The sequence below is a fragment of the Protopterus annectens genome, chromosome 17.part0 (assembly GCF_019279795.1).
Source record: "Protopterus annectens isolate FY-2018-M chromosome 17.part0, PAN1.0, whole genome shotgun sequence".
Classification (NCBI taxonomy): Eukaryota; Metazoa; Chordata; order Ceratodontiformes; family Protopteridae; genus Protopterus; species Protopterus annectens.
In genome coordinates, this window is record NC_056751.1 from 671,852,604 (window position 1) to 671,869,994 (window position 17,391).

Consider the following 17,391-nt stretch of genomic DNA (forward strand, 5'->3'; position numbering starts at 1 on the left):
TTATTGATCCCTCAGCAGTGATGTCAAACCCAAACACCTACTTCAGCCCACCACTCCCATAGTTTAATTTGCACTCAGCCAAATGTACCATTTGGCAACATTCAGTTTGTTTTCAGTGTGATATAAATTTGTGCTGCTTCTTAAGTAATGCAGTCTACCTTAAAATGTGTAATGTTTCTTTAACTGTGAACCCTACCTCTAAATAATAGTTACTGGTGTAAATAACAGTTACTGCTGTAAATAACCATACCACCCATAGCAAGTGAATTTTAGTGGTACAGTAATAAAAATATCGGAGCAGTTGGCTGGTTGCAAATGTAGAATGCAGTGCAACTGCATGCATGTGTGTGCTAAAATAAACAACTGACTTTTGTTGCCTATAGGAAACCAAATGTACAACTGTGGCTGTTTTTTTTCTCTGCTAATCATTTGAGTTGGTCTATATAATTAGCAGGAGGTGTGGATGGGTGCAGGGGAGCTTGTCCCCCCTGCATAAAATGCTGTTTTTTCCCAGATTTGATGTAAAAAAGATTAATCTTTTTTGGCTCACTGTTTCATTAAGTAATTGTACAAATAACTACATTCATTAGCTGTTATACACATGAAGTACATCATAACTCAGTACGTACCATGTAGTAAATATTATTAATTCATCATGCTTATTAATCTTCTAGTATGTTAATTAGAGCTTTGTGATGTGAGCATGCAATTTGACTTAATTCATCATACACATTAATCCATTAAAACATTGTGATGAGAGCATGTAATTTGACTTATTTATTTATTATTATTCATTGGCATTTGATTACCAGGATAGTCCACTCGGCTACTATGAGCCCATTTTCAGTGGATGCCCCGGAAAAAAGCTCCACAATAAACAAGTACATAAAGAAATTAGCAATTACATAAAGTAAATATTCACAAAAGCAAATATTCAACAAATAGAGACCAAATGTCAAATTGTTACAGTTATTACAGACTTAAGTTACAGCATGGATACGAAAGGTAATAAGAAGCTGAGGATTATATGAACTACTGCCAAAGAAGAGCCATTGTTATAACAATGTCTTTTATGAGATAATAGTTAATTGAGATGAAACAGTAGGATGTATAAGTGGAGTGGGAGATGATGTTAGGATTTAAGGGCCAGGGATATGGAGCAAGTGCAGTTCCAGGAGGAGAAGAGGTGTGTATGTAAAGAGATTTTGAAGGACGCTAAGGATTGGATAGTTCTAATTGTTAATGGAAGGGTATTCCAAGCTCTAGCTAATGTATAGGAGTACAGAGGCTCACCGTCAGGTAGTTTGAGTTTGTGGACCAGCAGAAGTTTGTGATTTTCAGATCTGCGAGATCTTTTGGGTAGATAGTGTCTAAGTAATGAACTAAGGGTAGGACAGAGAAAAGGTTTATGGATTATTTTATGTGTAGTTGTGAATTGCAGGTAATTGAGGTAGTGAGGGAGCTCAAGCCAGTTAAGGTAGAGTAGGGATGTACAGTGGTGAGTGGAATATTTAGCATTGGTAGCAAACTTGTCAATTTTGTTGTAATATATTGCAAGCTTAGTTTTTAGAGAGGACTGAAGGTTAGTGAGTAGTGGGACACCATAGATGAGAGAGGGGAGTAAATAAGTGATCGCAAGGTTTTGTGTACTGGAAGAGTTAAGAAAATGTTTGTGTTGATAGAGGGTGCCTAGTTACTGATGTGCCTTGCTAATACTGTGTTGAATGTGCAAGCTGAATTTTAAATGCTCAACTATTATTACTCCATGTAATTTGATGTGAGTAACAACTTTGATTGCATAACTGGGTTTCATTAGAGGAAAGGGTCTGCTGAGTGATTTGTTGTGAAAGGGATATGGAATCAGCGGAACAAAGAACCATAGAATCATCTGCATATTGAATGAGAGAGACCTGACTGGATGAAGAATGAAGGTTGTTAATAAAGATGTTAAATAGGAGGGGACCTAGTATGGAGCCTTGAGGGACACCTGTGGGGTTATGAAGATAATGGGAGAGGTAGTTTTGCCATTTAACTGCCTGTTGTCTATCTGATAGGTGACTTGAGAACCAGTTAATAGTGGAGGAGCATACAGCAATGTTAGAGAGTTGTTGTAGGAGTAATGGATGTGAGACTGTATCAAAAACTTTTGATAGGTCTAAGAATAGGGAAGAGATGAGTTTCCCTGAGTCCCAATCTTTATTTACAGTGTCCAAGAAAGATATCAAGACAGTCATAGTGCTGTGACCTGGTCTGAAACTATGCTGTGTAAGAGATATAATTTGGCTATTAAGGAGAAAGTTTAGAAGTTGTATGTGAATACACCTTCTAAGGAGCATCGAGATAGGAGATAGAATGGCTATGGGATGAAAGATGAAGATATCAATAGAGCTGCCACCTTTATGAAGAGGTAAAATGTATGCCTTTTCCAGAGTACTGGAACATAGGACTCGAAGATGGATCTGTTAATGAGTTTGATAATGGGAGAGGCGATTGCTTCAGCTGCTAATTTTAAATATTCTGTGGGTAGATTATTGGCTGCAATGGAGATAGGTCTGAGTTTGAGAAGTAACCATTTTATGGTATTAGTTGTCACTGGTTTGAAAGTGAAAGAGGGTGTTGGTAGGGTAGCTGTTTCACAGGAATGGTGGGAGGTTGCAGTAGAATGAGTGTGAGTGGGAGAGGATTGACTTAATGACACAATAGGATTAGAAGTATTTGAGGTTGAATCGTTGTGAGGTTGGGGAAAGTTAGCAGTAACAGTTGATATACTGTTGATAAAATGAGAGTTAAAGAGACAAGCTATTTGTGCAGGAGTTTTATCAGGGTGTGGACTTGGATTGTTTTGGGTGTCAGGGTTTAGGAGTGAGTTAAGTGATGTTCAGAATTTTCTAGCGTTTTTCTTGTGATTGGCTTGAACATTTAAGTAGTAATCTTTTTATCTTTGGTTTCTTGATTTTTAACCTGGTTGAGGAGTTTTTTTAAATTTATCAGATCTGAAGGGTCTTTATTTTTTTAGTCATTGTTTCAATATTTTATCTCTAGCTAGCATTAGTTCTTTAATTATTAATTACTTATTAATTACTTATTTTTATTTAACATTTCTTTACTGGGAAAATCTGACTTGGAACGAGGCAATTTTCAGAAGAGGCCTTGGGAGAAACTCTCCAGATGCATGTCTTTGTAACATGGGAGGAAACCAGAGCACCCAAAGAAAACCCACACAAATGCAAGGAGGACATGCAGACTCCACACAGAAGGCACCCCAGCCAAGAATCGAACCGGAGAACCTCTTGCTGTGAGGTGACAATGTAAACTGCTGCACCACTACATGGTTAACCATAGAGGATGGTTGATTTTAATTATTTTTAATTATTTTTATCCAAACAGGTACAAAACTGTTTAGTGTTTGTAGGAATGTTGTAGTAAAATAATTCACTGCCTCATCTAGTGGTAGAGTTTTGAGGATATTTCAGTTTAAGTATTTTTAATATATTGATAAATGACTGGTTTGAAGTTGGCCAGATTCTGTATTTGTTGCAGTGATGTTCTTTTTGTATAGTGTGGACAGTTCTATGAATTAAGGCAGGAAGATGGTCAGTGAGTGCATTTGGCAAAGTACCTGCTGTGGAGATCTTACTTGAGTCAGTGAACAATATCCAGTCTAGGATGCAGCCTTCACTGTTACTTTTGCTGTACCTTGTTGGAGTTGTAATGAGTCGAATGCATTGAAATGAAATGCAAGCGGTAGGGGAAATTAGAACAGAAATTTAGCCAATTCATTTTGATGTCTCCCAAAATGATGGTCTAATTTTTGATTGCGTTAGAGATCCAGGCAAGGATCTCTTCTTGGATAGTTACATTATTGCTGGGCTATATATGGTACTATGATACCTATTCTTTTTGAGTTGTTTAGTTTAAAAAAAAGAAATGGGGATTTCTGTATTGGAGAATTGTGGAACTGTGTTAGAGTATGAGGTTATCTTGTCAGTATTAAGGAATATAAGTGCTATACAGTCTCCTTTTTTGTGAAGTCTGTCTAACCTTATGGCCTCAATGGGTGGGCAGGTACAGATGAAACATTTTTCTCAATGAGACCTAAGTGAAGTTGGTAGGTCACAGACTATTCTGACTACACACACACACACACACACACACACACACACACACACACACACACACACACACACACACACACACACACACACACATATGCATGCATGCATGCACAAACGCACACTCACACACACACACACACACACACACACACACACACACGCACACATGCACACACACACGAACTGTAGTGAGATTAGAACCCCTTCCTACTTATCTAGGGATTACTTTAATTAATGCAAGCACCACAGCACACGTCTTCAGTTGTATAACATTTAATGATTGCACTTGAATCCTACCATATTAACAACTTCATGACAGTCACATGTGACTGATGATATTGTAAGCATATGTAAGCATACTCTCAGCAGAAAAAGACATGACTTCAAAAAGTGAATTTATCACATTATTTGTATGAGTCTTTGTTCTTTGATAAAATGGCTTTTGACTAACTAGCATTGGCAAATGACAAAAAGCTTCAGTGTAACAATAATAAGTGGCCCCTCAGTGAAGACGGCTTTGACCTGTTACATATGCACTGTGTGCATGCCACTGAGCTCCAGAGCAGTCACATGAACCTTTGAAACCTGTTTTGTCAACAAAAGCTCATCACAGTATGAAACTTTATTGCTTGAAAAATATCGGTTCACTGCTGCTCAGTTTGCTGTCACTGACCAATAACATCTTGCTTTCTGCCCCCCACTCTCTTTTTAACAGGGGATTTCAGGGACAAAGCACTTACAAAAAGGTTTCTCAAAATTATAGCCTATTCTGCTGTCATGTAGAATGATTAAATAATTAAGTGACATTTTAATAAGTACCCACACATTTTTTTACAGTGTTGAAATCTTATAAGCATTGATAAAGTTATTAATAAAAGCTAATCTTCCTGTTACATTTATTTCAGATTTTCAAGTCAGTGTTGTAAAGATGTTGGCATGGTACCTTAATGTGGTTGTCGGTTGCAAGAGAAGAAGAGAAACTTTGGCAGATTGATGGGACATGGCTTTTCTCTTTTGGCATGATTGCTACTTCAGTAGCACTTCAGGACACACCTCAGAAAAGGCACAATCAAAACAAACAGTGACCAAAAGAGGCAGGCTTAAATGGGTACCAACAAAATACAAAAGCACTTTGAGAAGTTTTTCAGGTATCTGAACATGCATACCTTTCAGAGGGTAACAATGGAGACAACAGAAAAAGAACAGGAATTCAGTGAAGAGAAAGAGTATATATTATAAGTACTGTGCCAGTAGTTTCCAGGGTAACCAGAAAGCAATTATCTTACTGAGAAAGGATAAACATCAGTGTAAGTAGGATGAATCTGTACAGCATGATTAGCAATGAGCAAACAATGAAGTACATAAGCCACTGAAAGAGAATGCAACACTCTTACTACATATTCAGCCCAAGTAATAAAAGTAAAAACATTAAGAAACTTTAAGCAGTATTCACCCAGTAAGCAAATGCAAATTCCATCATCTTTATTTACCTGATTTCTGCTACTGGTTTGTCTTATGCCCACATGTATCCTTTCGAAGCAGCTGCTTATTTCCCATACCTTTCTGTCATTTAATAATAAGGTCAGAGGTAGACACACCCTCTGCAAACACAGACTCCAAAGGTCATCTGTTATCATTGTTATTTTGTCAGCAGTACTGCTTGTTTTCCTGTTCTTGGCACAGAGTGACCAGTACTTTTCCACTAAGTATGGGAATGCAGCTGTGACCATGGTACACATCTGGGTTCTACTGGAGCTGTGCAGATGCCCAATCAGCTGGCTGGTAAAATACTGACATGAAGGCATCTGTGTAACTCCGGGGGGGGGGGGCAAGGATTAACTTGGGCTGATTCCCTATGGTAGTCCATTGCAAGGATCCCAATTTAGTTTGAATCCAGAAAGGTGAAAAAGGTGTTTATGGTGGTGATGGGGGTATGCCAGAGCAGAAGCAGGTAATGCGTAGCAAGAATATGAACTGAAATGCTGCTGTTGGCCAAGTTAGTCCCACTTTCAATGAAATGAAAAGCATTCTGTATATCTTAGTTAGCTAGATGGAATCACAACATTTTGCTTTACTTAAGTGAAAAATATGAGAATTTTTTTTTCATTTTTTACTCTTACATATAAATACACACACAGACACACATACAGATAAACAGAGACACACACACACGCACACACACACACACACACACACACACACACACACACACACACACACACACACACACACACACACACACACACACACACACAGTATCTGATGACTTTTTATTTTCTCAAATGTCCATCACATGGAAGAAAGAACTGCAGAGAAAGGGTTACATATTATAGCTCCATCCCTAACTCTTACCATTCATACATTATATAGTGCACCATTCATTTTTGCTCACAAAATGATTCTGTACCATATAAAAAGATACTTTACATGCTGCTCTATGCTATTTAAATTATAAATTCATCATAATTCATAGTGCTTTGCACTTTGCAAACACTGCAGACTAGAGCATTTTATTCTACTGTGCCTTATATCTCCATTCTCGGGTATGATCATATCACACATTCTGTCCACTTGTCATTCATTGTGTTGCATAGTTTGTAAAAAAAGGTTTAGGTGTTTGCATCCTCATAACTGTTTCTCCTCTTCCCCCAGAGCTTTTTCTCAGACTTTGCATACCCAACCACCAGTGACCCTTTGACCCTTGCCATGGAAGCAACATGGCTTATGGTTGTAGTTTGGGCTGCTTTCTCATATGCCTACCCAAAATGCTGTAGTACAAGCATTTATCCTGAATGACTGTGAGTGAAAAAAAGTTAACGTAATTACCATACCTCTCAACAGTACACGTTTTCACAAAATGTCCAGATTTTTGCCTCATATTTTTGCTGTATTCCTGCTTAAATCTATTCCTTTCTAGCAAATAGCTGAGGACTGAAGTCATTACATGATGATATACATTTGAGTTTAAGACTCCACATCCTTCTGAAAATTTATGCTGATGCAAAACCTATCATTCTATCAATCTTCTAAGTTTGTAAGAGCAATATTTAAAATCTGTCCGTATTTGTCCCCCCATCATTTTAGGCTTTGTCCAGATTTTTTGCTCTAAGAGGTTGGGAGGTGTGATACTTGCAGTCTGATAAAGAAAGAAAGTCAAACCTAACACCATCTTCAATTTTTGAATACACTATGGTAAAATATCTCCATTCTCGGGTGTGATTATATCACACATTCTGTCCACTTGTCATTCATTGTGTTCCATATTGTCAGATGTCTTAATTACAGTTAGATCAACACACACCATTGGGCATGAAAATTCAAACTGTTAGGGTCGAAATACAATTCAATTGAAGCACCAATAGAGTTCAGAACTATGATTTAAGCATGCAGTCTCTGGGTACAGTGAGATCAAATATGTCTATACAACAAAGCACCAAGATTTGAACTCCCAGCTTCTGAATATGATAGGATCAACAACTCAGGGTAGTGGGGCAACCACATTCAAACCTGTAAACTCTGCAAACAGGAGGATTGACATATTAGTAATCTGGAACACCTGAATTCAAATTTGCAGCCTTTGAGTGCAGTAGAGTTAATACCCCAGACCAGCGAGCACCAGAATTCAAATCTAAAGCCTCTAAGTACAGTTGGATTAACAAACTGGTACAATGTAATGGGGGGTACAAAAAAACAAACCCGCACCTTCTGAATGGGGTACAAGGAAAACAGCACAGTTGTGCAGTCAGAAAAATCATATTGAAAGTACTATGAGATATTTTCATTCAAATTCGAAGTATCAGTAAGTTTAACAGAGCTTAAGAATTTCATCTCAGGATATGTGAGTGCATTAAAATCTGTACGCCAAGAGATTAGATAACTGATACCAGTACTCTTAGATAGTCTTTCTTTGGAGGTGTAAACTGATAGCTAAAGAAACTGCACCAGTAATAGGCTAAAAATCCCAAAAACTAGACTTTTGCAGTGCCTCCTTGGTTTTAAGAGGAGCATAGAATATGATTTCTAGGTGACAGCAGACTTTGTAACTTTCCTGATTTTGCAGTAAACTTGTTTACAGTTACAATACTGAATTGCTATTAAACATATATACATTAGAACTTGAACTCTGTAATAATTTCATTCAGTTGCAGGCATGTTACTCTGTTTATTAAATCCAGGAATCTGTAGTTTTCAGTTTTATAGTTTGCTCATTGAAAGTGAAGGCAGGGTATTTCAGTTCACTGATGCACATACATGCATGAAACAGAAGTTAAGCAAAATTGAATGTCAACACAGCTACATAGGATGCAGGAACTGCAAATAATTAAGATAAGAAAGCATGTAGAACAGTCACTCTAGACCACAACCTAAACCCACCAGAAACCATCACTTCATTCAAGCACCTCAGTGTTTATCTACATCATACCCTTAACTTTTAACTATTCAGAAAACCAAAGGAAAAATACAACTTCTTTTCTGGACATGGAAGATCTCACATTTCCTATTCTGATTAAACAGACAAGCCATAGGGAAAAGCATACTGTTAGCACAACTCAAATTTTCACTCTCTCTCATTGCCACAGCCTCAAAAAGAATCTACCCTCCCTACAAAAATACTGTAAGCAAAATCTGTCATTTCATTTATCTAACAGAAAAAAGAAACACCACTGCTCAATTCTCAAAAAAGGCAACTAGCACCAGAGCTGCAAAAAGCTCAGGCCCTTGGTGGCTATTCAAATTACTAAACAAACACTCTTTCTTGTACTTTGCAGGTAGGCCCATTGTTCAGGAAAGGTCATAAAGCTCTGATTTCAGCCAAATCATGACTTCTCTTTCGCCATACAACTTTCTCCACTAGGAATGCAGTGATCATAGCTTCTCTGTACTTGGACCATCCCACCTACACAATAGACTCTGTTAGTCTAATTTCATTCAGAAACAGCTTCAGACACCACCTCACAAAAGAAGCAGACTGCTGCAGCTTCCCCATCATTACATAACTTAAGCCCTGCAATCACCATAACTATCCTTACCACAGCATTACTTCTCCCCACGAAGGACTTTATTTCTTACTCTTCCTCATTTGTTCAGCGTTGCTCACCTTTCTTCAAGCAGGCTCACCTGTCATCTAACCATTACACCTGACTTCATCCCTTTGCCTTCTTCCTTTTCCACACTGTCACTATACTTCACACAATATTTCATACTATCTGAAAACGAGTGTGGCTTAGTTGTATAATTGCTTTGTTATTGCAAATCCCTTGTTATTGTCAGCAAGTGTAAATCTCCATGCGTTTACTACACTGTGACAATTTCTCTGTCACACAGTCTCTGCAGAAGAATTGTGTTTTTACACCTAGAATGAGACTAAAGTAGGTTTTCAGTGGCTCAGCACTCTACCCGGTTAATGAATGTAAATAAATACACAGATATATATATATATACACACACACACACACACACACACACACACACACACACACACACACACACACACACACACACACACACACACACATATATAGACACATATGTACATATTTAAACATTTAATTACAGTTGTAGAGATTGACTTTACAGTATGAATACACATTTAGAGAGGAATTTCTTAAACAGATGTGAAGTCAACAAAACTTCCTTTTAGTTTTGGGACTGCAGATGCCTTCTTTGATATCTTTACCTCACTTAGTGACTGCTGTCAAGAATGACACTCCAATGCAAATGAAGCCATCAGATCCAAAGCAAAGGTTAGCTACTGTACATTTGAGCTGTCTCTTATTATGAAATAACCCTTAGAAACCAAAAAGAGATTGTGCAAGTATGGAGAGGACAGCTCTATATGTATTATCCCTCTTTAACTGGTTTCAGTCTTCTTCCAGATGCAGCAAACAGAAAGTCTCTGCCAGAGTTACGTGGTACCTCCCCAGCATTGTTTTGTTGTTTGCATTATATTCAGAGTTTTAGCTTTAAAACAGCTGTTTCACAATCCACTATCTCTGCAGAGCATTCAGGAACACTAAACTTTTGTTTAACAACTGCAATAGCATGCTATCTCATGTGCAGTGGGTTTATCTGTTTAAATCTTTATTCGATTGTATTAATTTATTAATTAGGTTTACCCACCAAGCACAAGTGCCTTTACACAGGAGGGGGAACTAAGGAACAATGTCTGGTTAAGTCACTTGCTCAAAAATAAAAACAAACATGCACTGGGAACCGAAGGACTCAAACCTGTGACTGAAGGATAGTGCTATGTATTAGTTCTCAATCAACTCTGTGTGGGAGTTTGTGAAGGTTTTTAATTTAATAAAACAAAGAATGCAAGTCTATTTCACTGCTTTAGGTTCCTGGGTACTATGAGTACTGTAAGTAGCAGAAAAGCTGCTACAATATGAAAGATAAAACAGTCCTGTTCCAAAACTACTGAATATTGTTGTACTTGTTTCTATCCTAGATCATCTCATGACCAGTTTGGATTGTGACTCTAGTCATGTCTGCACATCGAAGATTAATGATGCCACGGTCCATGCACATGATCTGTACAAATAGTTGGCAAAAGGAAATAAGTATAAACTCCTGATTTAGAAGAACATGGGAACTTTGTGACACACAGATATTTTAAGATTAAATTCAGGGTTTATGGGAAAAACAGATAGCTGAGAGGTATTGTAGTAGTATATGTTTAAATTATTTGTGTTGGACACAGGATGCCATTTAATGTGCTTTAAGTGTTTTGTGCAATTCTCTTAGTAGTATGCATATGTGATCTTCTATTTCTTTTTTATGACCACTTGCGGTGAAATTCATAAAAATAGACTTACACTCCACTGTATATACCATGAGATATACACTTTTCAGTGGTAACATATTAATGCATAAGCATTCTACTAATGAGGTGTTGGTTATTAAGTCAATTAGGTGTTATGATAAAAAAAAGCTATTTAACAAAATATGTAATCATAAACCATGATAAGTACGCCACTTTATATTTAAATTATAGCATATCACATGAAATGAAACATAAATATATTTTTAAAAAGTATATACTGTGGTGTACATGGTGTATGCTTCACTATACCCAAGTCTAACATTCCTCTTTTTTAAGTTAAAAATATATGTATGCATGTATGTATGTATCTCTGTCTAGCTGTCCTATCTACCTAAAATCTGTGTGTGTATGCATGCATGCACGCGTTTGTATACATGAGCTACTATACATTACATTGAATTAAGTTTGTCTTAAAACTAGTCAAAATATTACACCAGCAACTCGGATTAATGGCTTGTCAGTAAAACCAAATGAAAGAATCACTACTGTTATAAAACAAATACTAATGAGCCGACACACGGCCAGGTTAAAACTTTAAACTTTTATTATCTGGTAAGCTTTTTTGCAACTCTTGGTTTGGCTAGGATTGAAGCCAAGGATGTTTTAGTTTTACTTTTATGTTGATTTGGTTATGACATTGCGTGATGACAAGCATATTATATGTTTTAAATATGTACTGAATATCAGCCAATCATTTTGAACATAACATACCTACCTAGCATGTATCCAACCAATTATGTTTTTATGAGTAATGTTGATTGGGTGACAGATTTCAGACTTTTGTTCTGATAGGACAAAACTTTATATAACTTTATGTGATTGGTTGTTAGGAAATCATGTCTGTTAATTATGCACTGTTAATTTTAAATAGTTTTTTTAATTGTTTCTTGCTGTTCATTGGATGCTTTGTTTGAATGTTTTGAGTATATAAGGTTATATTTTGAATGTGATTTTTGATGGTCTGAAGAAGCAACCAAGAGTTGCGAAAGTGCTTACCAGATAATAAAAGTTTAAAGTTTTAACCTGGCCGTATGTCGGTTTGTTAGTATTTGTTTTATAACAGTAGTTGTTGTAAAACTACATTACACATATCATGAATTACTTTCTTTAAATTATGAAAACTTTCACACTTTGAAAACAAATTAATAATGTTGCTGTTTTGGTCATTTTTAGCTTCAATATAGTCGATATACCTATGTTTTTTAAGAAGTTTGTCATATCTGGAGAATTTAACAGGTCTATATCCACTGGACAGCACTCTTCCTTTCGCAAAAGTTCTTGTTGTACTAATGATGTATTTGGAGCCAAAGCTTCAAGAGTATCTCTGCAAGTTTTGGCCCTCACAATCTTCACAATGTCTAATTTCCTGCAAAAGGGTAGGATGTAGCACATCTGGTTGTTGTTCTTTCTGTAACTTTAGCGTTTTGCCTGTTAAAAATTTCTGCAGTTTCTACTATACAGCTTAACATATCCATGAAGTACACAGGATCAACATTGCTTTATGAATAACTTCCAACTTCAGGCTGCAGGCGTTCCTGTGATATTTGAATTTTGACTTTGCCTCCAGACTGTAAGCTTAGTGGTCTCTTACAATTTCTGTCATAGTACAAATTCTGTCTCCAGTGACACCCTATGAGCACTTTGTTGATGCTCAGGTAACAGCTGTATAACTGAAGCAGGTAATATTTTGTCTGCTATTTTTACTCTTCTCTTGTGCTCATTTACCTGTGTCCATCCACCCACACAATGGCTGTATTATGCCATGTGGTGATACGACCAGCATGCCTTGGAAGTACAGTTCCATACCATATGTCAAGTAACCTTTTCTATATTTGTTTTCTGCATGTTGCTGTGCTAGCAGTCGTTTCAAAGCACTGGTTTGTGCTGTGATAATTTTGCATCTGAAACTGGTGGAGCTGTTTCCTTTCTGGAGAGAGAAAAGGTTACTTCTGCTCTTCTTTCTGGCTTGTATTACTGCTAGTTACATAGTAGTGCATACTTTTTATTAACACATGTATTTTTGTGATCTGCCTTCAGTTTTGTTTTGTAGACATTGCTACTCTATTGCCTTTAGTTGCACCCAGCCTTCTTTGAACTTTGCTACTGAAATTGACAAAAAGAACAGTCCTGCATCATCTGGGATGTGCTGCAGAGTGCAACAAGTTTGCAGAATATAAAACACAGTACCAGAATGTATATCACGATAGCAAGTACTGCACTTCATAACTGTCCTATTACTCCCAACCTCTATTCCCCAAACTAGTATATCCTAGTGATTACTTTGCCTGGTTGTGCCTAGGTGCATGTGGTGGCAGGTTTTGTCACTTTCCACTACAGAGTAATACTGGATTTAACATTGCTAATTGCTGTCTTAACTGTGTTTGTTTGATTACTGTCTTGTTATATTTTATCTTGGTGGTGTCTGATTGCTCACTACCCTGTTATAGTGCAGCCTTGTTGTATTTACATCACATATCTTGCTATATCACTTTTACTTTTGTGCACTTGTATTTATTACTGTGACATGTGAGCATGCTGCAAATGCAGCAAGTGCTGTATTGTAACACTTCTGTAAGCAGCATCTAATGCCTCTTGCTCTCTTGTAACATTTTACTCACTGTATTATCCACCTTGAAGGATCTTCCAAATTAAATAAAAGAAAATGTAGGAGAACAGGTATCACATGGATTACCAAAGAGTAACACAAATATTTATTGAGCTCTTTTGTACACAAAACAGGACTTCATCAGAATAATTTTATATATATATATATATATATATATATATATATATATATATATGTGTGTGTGTGTGTGTGTATGTGTGTGTGTGTGTGTGTGTGTGTGTGTGTGTGTGTGTGTGTGTGTGTATATATATATATATATATATATATATATATATATATATATATATATATATATATAAAATTATATACTTAAATAAATAAACCAATTAAGAACACTTATTCAAAATCATTCAGAGTTTAAAAGACATACACAAAACATTTACAAACACAAAAAGGTTCTTTACCATCCCAAAATACTGCCATAAAAGTGAAATAAAAACCTTTTTCTAAGCTGGAACCTATAGTTTTAATGCATTTAATTTTGGTAGTGGTTGAATAAAAACAAATTCATTCAAACCTGGGAAATTATGTGCATTCAACCTAAGCTGCCAAATAAGTTCTCTATGTTCAAGTTTAATTTCCCATTCACCACACCTTGGGTTAATTTTAACCTATTTTGATATGCCAAAAGAAAACAACATAATGCGGGCAAAGTGGTAAATGTTTGAACAATGAGTTGTTTTCATTTTTATTCTTGATGTCATAAAGATGATCATAAATTCTTTTACCTAAACGTCTTTCTGTTTTGCCCATGTAGAAAGCTGGGCATACAGAACACTTAGTGATGTAAATAACCCCTTTTGTAGGACAATTACATTTTCATAAATGTACCTTAGTTCTCGAGCTGTTTTTCAAAAACAGGGTTTCACCTTCAAAAATATATGAAATTTGATTATAATGACCACACTTGGTCCAGCTTTTTTGTCACCTAAATCCATTACCATATTTTGATAGATTTCAAACATGTTTTTAAAATTGTGAACTGTCTTATATGTAAAATGAAAATTATTCTGAGCCTACAAGACTGTATACAACCAAATTTGCCCATAAATGATTCCAATTCCTCCTCACAATTTGTTTAACCTCCTTACTCAAATTATTATACTCCAAAACCAAAGCTCATTCAAACATTCTTGTGGGATATTTACTAGGCAACTTCACTGTAAGTTTTTGATGCACCTACCCCAGTAGGGGTTTCTATTTACCCCATTCATAAAAAACTTCCTTACATTAGTAAGGGTACCCCTAATTATAAACATATTAGTAACCACCTTTAATTCCTTAATCATATCTTTTTTTTATCTGATGCCATCCTTCCCACCCTAATACATTGTCCTTTTACTATGCTTTTCATCTAAGAAAAAGGGTGGCAGCTAGTAAAATGTAAATAAGAATTACTAAAAGTTGATTTTCTGTAAATTATGGATTTAAAACCATTATTAGAAAGTGTGATCATAGTATATACATAATTCATATTGGTCCTATCATAACATGAAGTAAATTAAAAAAATCCTGTAGTCTTGCTCAAATACTCCAAGAACTGTTCAATACATGATATAGGATCGTTGCATAATAAAAAATGTCATCCAAAAATCTAAGGTACAATTTAACATATTAAAAAAAATGCTCAATTAAAAATGTGTGTCTTTTCCCAGTCCAGCAAAATTAGGTTGGCATACACAAAAGTTCAAGCTCCCCCCATTGCCACCTTGAAGGATCTTGTAAAAGTTTATCTATTGTGTTATCTACCTTGACAGATCTTATAACATTTTATCTATTGTATTTTCCACCTTGAAGGATATTATGACATTTTATCTATTGTATTCCCTACCCTAAATGATCTCGTAACATTTTACCAACTGTATTATCCACCTTGACAGATCTACTAACATTTCACCTATTGTATTATCTACAGTGAAGGATCGTATAACATTTTACCTATTGTATTACCCACCTTGAAGAATATTGTAACATTTTACCTATTGTATTATCTACCTTGAAGGATATTGTGACATTTTACCTATTGTATTATCCACTTTGAAGGATCTTGTGGCATTTTGCTTATTGTATTATATGCCTCAGGGGATCTTGCAACAATTTACCTATTGCATTATCCACGTTGAAGAATCTTGTAATATTTTACCTATTGTATTATCAAGCTTGAAGGATCTTATAACATTTTGCTTATTGCATTAAGCACCATGAGAAGTGTTGAATACAGTTGTGTCTCTGGAATTTGGATTATTGTGCTTTGGGTCTTGAGCTTGCCACCAAATCATGCATTAATAATTGGAAATGCACTGATCACCACATTATAGCATTCCTGTCAGATGACCATGCACCCTTAAGCTATAGACACCTGAGGAACTGTTGCTTTATCATGCTTCAGCATCTGTGCCTGTTCTTCAGGTGATGCGTATATAACTGTATTGCATTGTATTATATTATACTGAGTTGTACTATACTGTGTGACATCATATTGTACTGTATTGTGCTATGCTGTGCAGAACTTGCCATGTTTTGCACTGTTATGTAATTGCTTTCACTCTCCCCATTTCTGGAAAGGTAATATACTGTGATTATGCTGTGTTGCCTTGTTTTTCACTACTTGTACTGTTTCACTGTCCCTTTATATATCACATAACTAGTGAAAGGGTCACCGAACATCACATAATGTATGACACTTGGTGTGTCTAGATCAACCATGGGTCATCACTCTGCTTCTGACACAAATGATGATTGACAGGCATTTGTTATTACTGCAAATTAGTTCACATGTGAAGTGTTCAATTACTTATTGCATATGGAGGCAAACCTTTCACACAAACTGGGTATTAGTACCAATACTAATGCCACACCAAAGAACTGTAAGACAGAAATGAAACCTTCCAATGCCAATGCGCTCCAAAAATTACTTCCAAAACTATAAATACCATCCATGGCACTGGAAATTGGTGTACAACAGCAAAGACTCAGCAAGACACTGACATCCATTTCATGACATATAACTTCTTCTACTATCACTAACAAACCATCACTACAGACAGAAATCGCCATAATGTCTGGCCAAGCCTAGGTCACAACAGTAGTCCACCATAGTTTAGTACACTGATGCCCACAAACAGGGCTGTGCAAAGAGAAGGCAACAGTCAGCTGTGGCTCAGATGCTAAAATCTGCCATCAGAAATGTACCTGGTTCAACTAGCACCCAATGCCAGAATCATGAACCAGCACCCAGTGTGATTACCATAAACCAGCACCAAGTGCCAGAACCATGAACCAGCACTCAGTGCCAGTACCATGAACCAGCAGCTAAACCCAGTACCATGAACCAGCACCCACTGCCAGAACCATGAAACAGCACCCAGCACCAGTACCATGAACCAGCACCCAGTGCCAGAACCATGAACCAACACCCAGTGCCAGTACCATGAACCAGCACATAATACCAGTACCATGAACCAGCACTCAGTGCCAGAACCATGAATCGGCACCCAGCACCAGAACAATGAACCAGCACCCAGTGCCAGCACCATGAATCAGCACCCAGTGCCAGAACCACAAACAAGCACCCAGTGCCAGTACCATGAACCAGCACCCAGTGCCAGTATCATGAACCAGTGCCCTACTTACTCAGCTCTTTTACCCTTTACTAAAGATACTAGGGTATACAAGGGTTCAAGGTCAACTAATTAGTCTAGAGGCCATGGTGTTCCAGAAAAGGCAGAAATGCCCCACCACCATAACTGCTCTCTAAATTTATAGGCCTGAATGAGTGGTAAGCAGAAATGCTGGGCATGGAATGAGTGCATCCACTATTTTGG

At 36.7% G+C, this 17,391-nt stretch overlaps 1 protein-coding gene across 1 annotated transcript in view; it reads right to left on the minus strand.

Annotated features, from left to right (window-relative positions):
• Positions 1–5,714, minus strand: part of LOC122791747 (intelectin-1a-like) — a 478,747-nt gene extending 473,033 nt beyond the window's left edge. Inside the window, exon 1 of the mRNA XM_044059659.1 lies at positions 5,606–5,714. The gene's annotated coding sequence lies outside the window, so the exon portion shown is untranslated. The remainder of the gene's footprint in view (positions 1–5,605) is intronic.
• Positions 5,715–17,391: the final 11,677 nt, after the last annotated feature.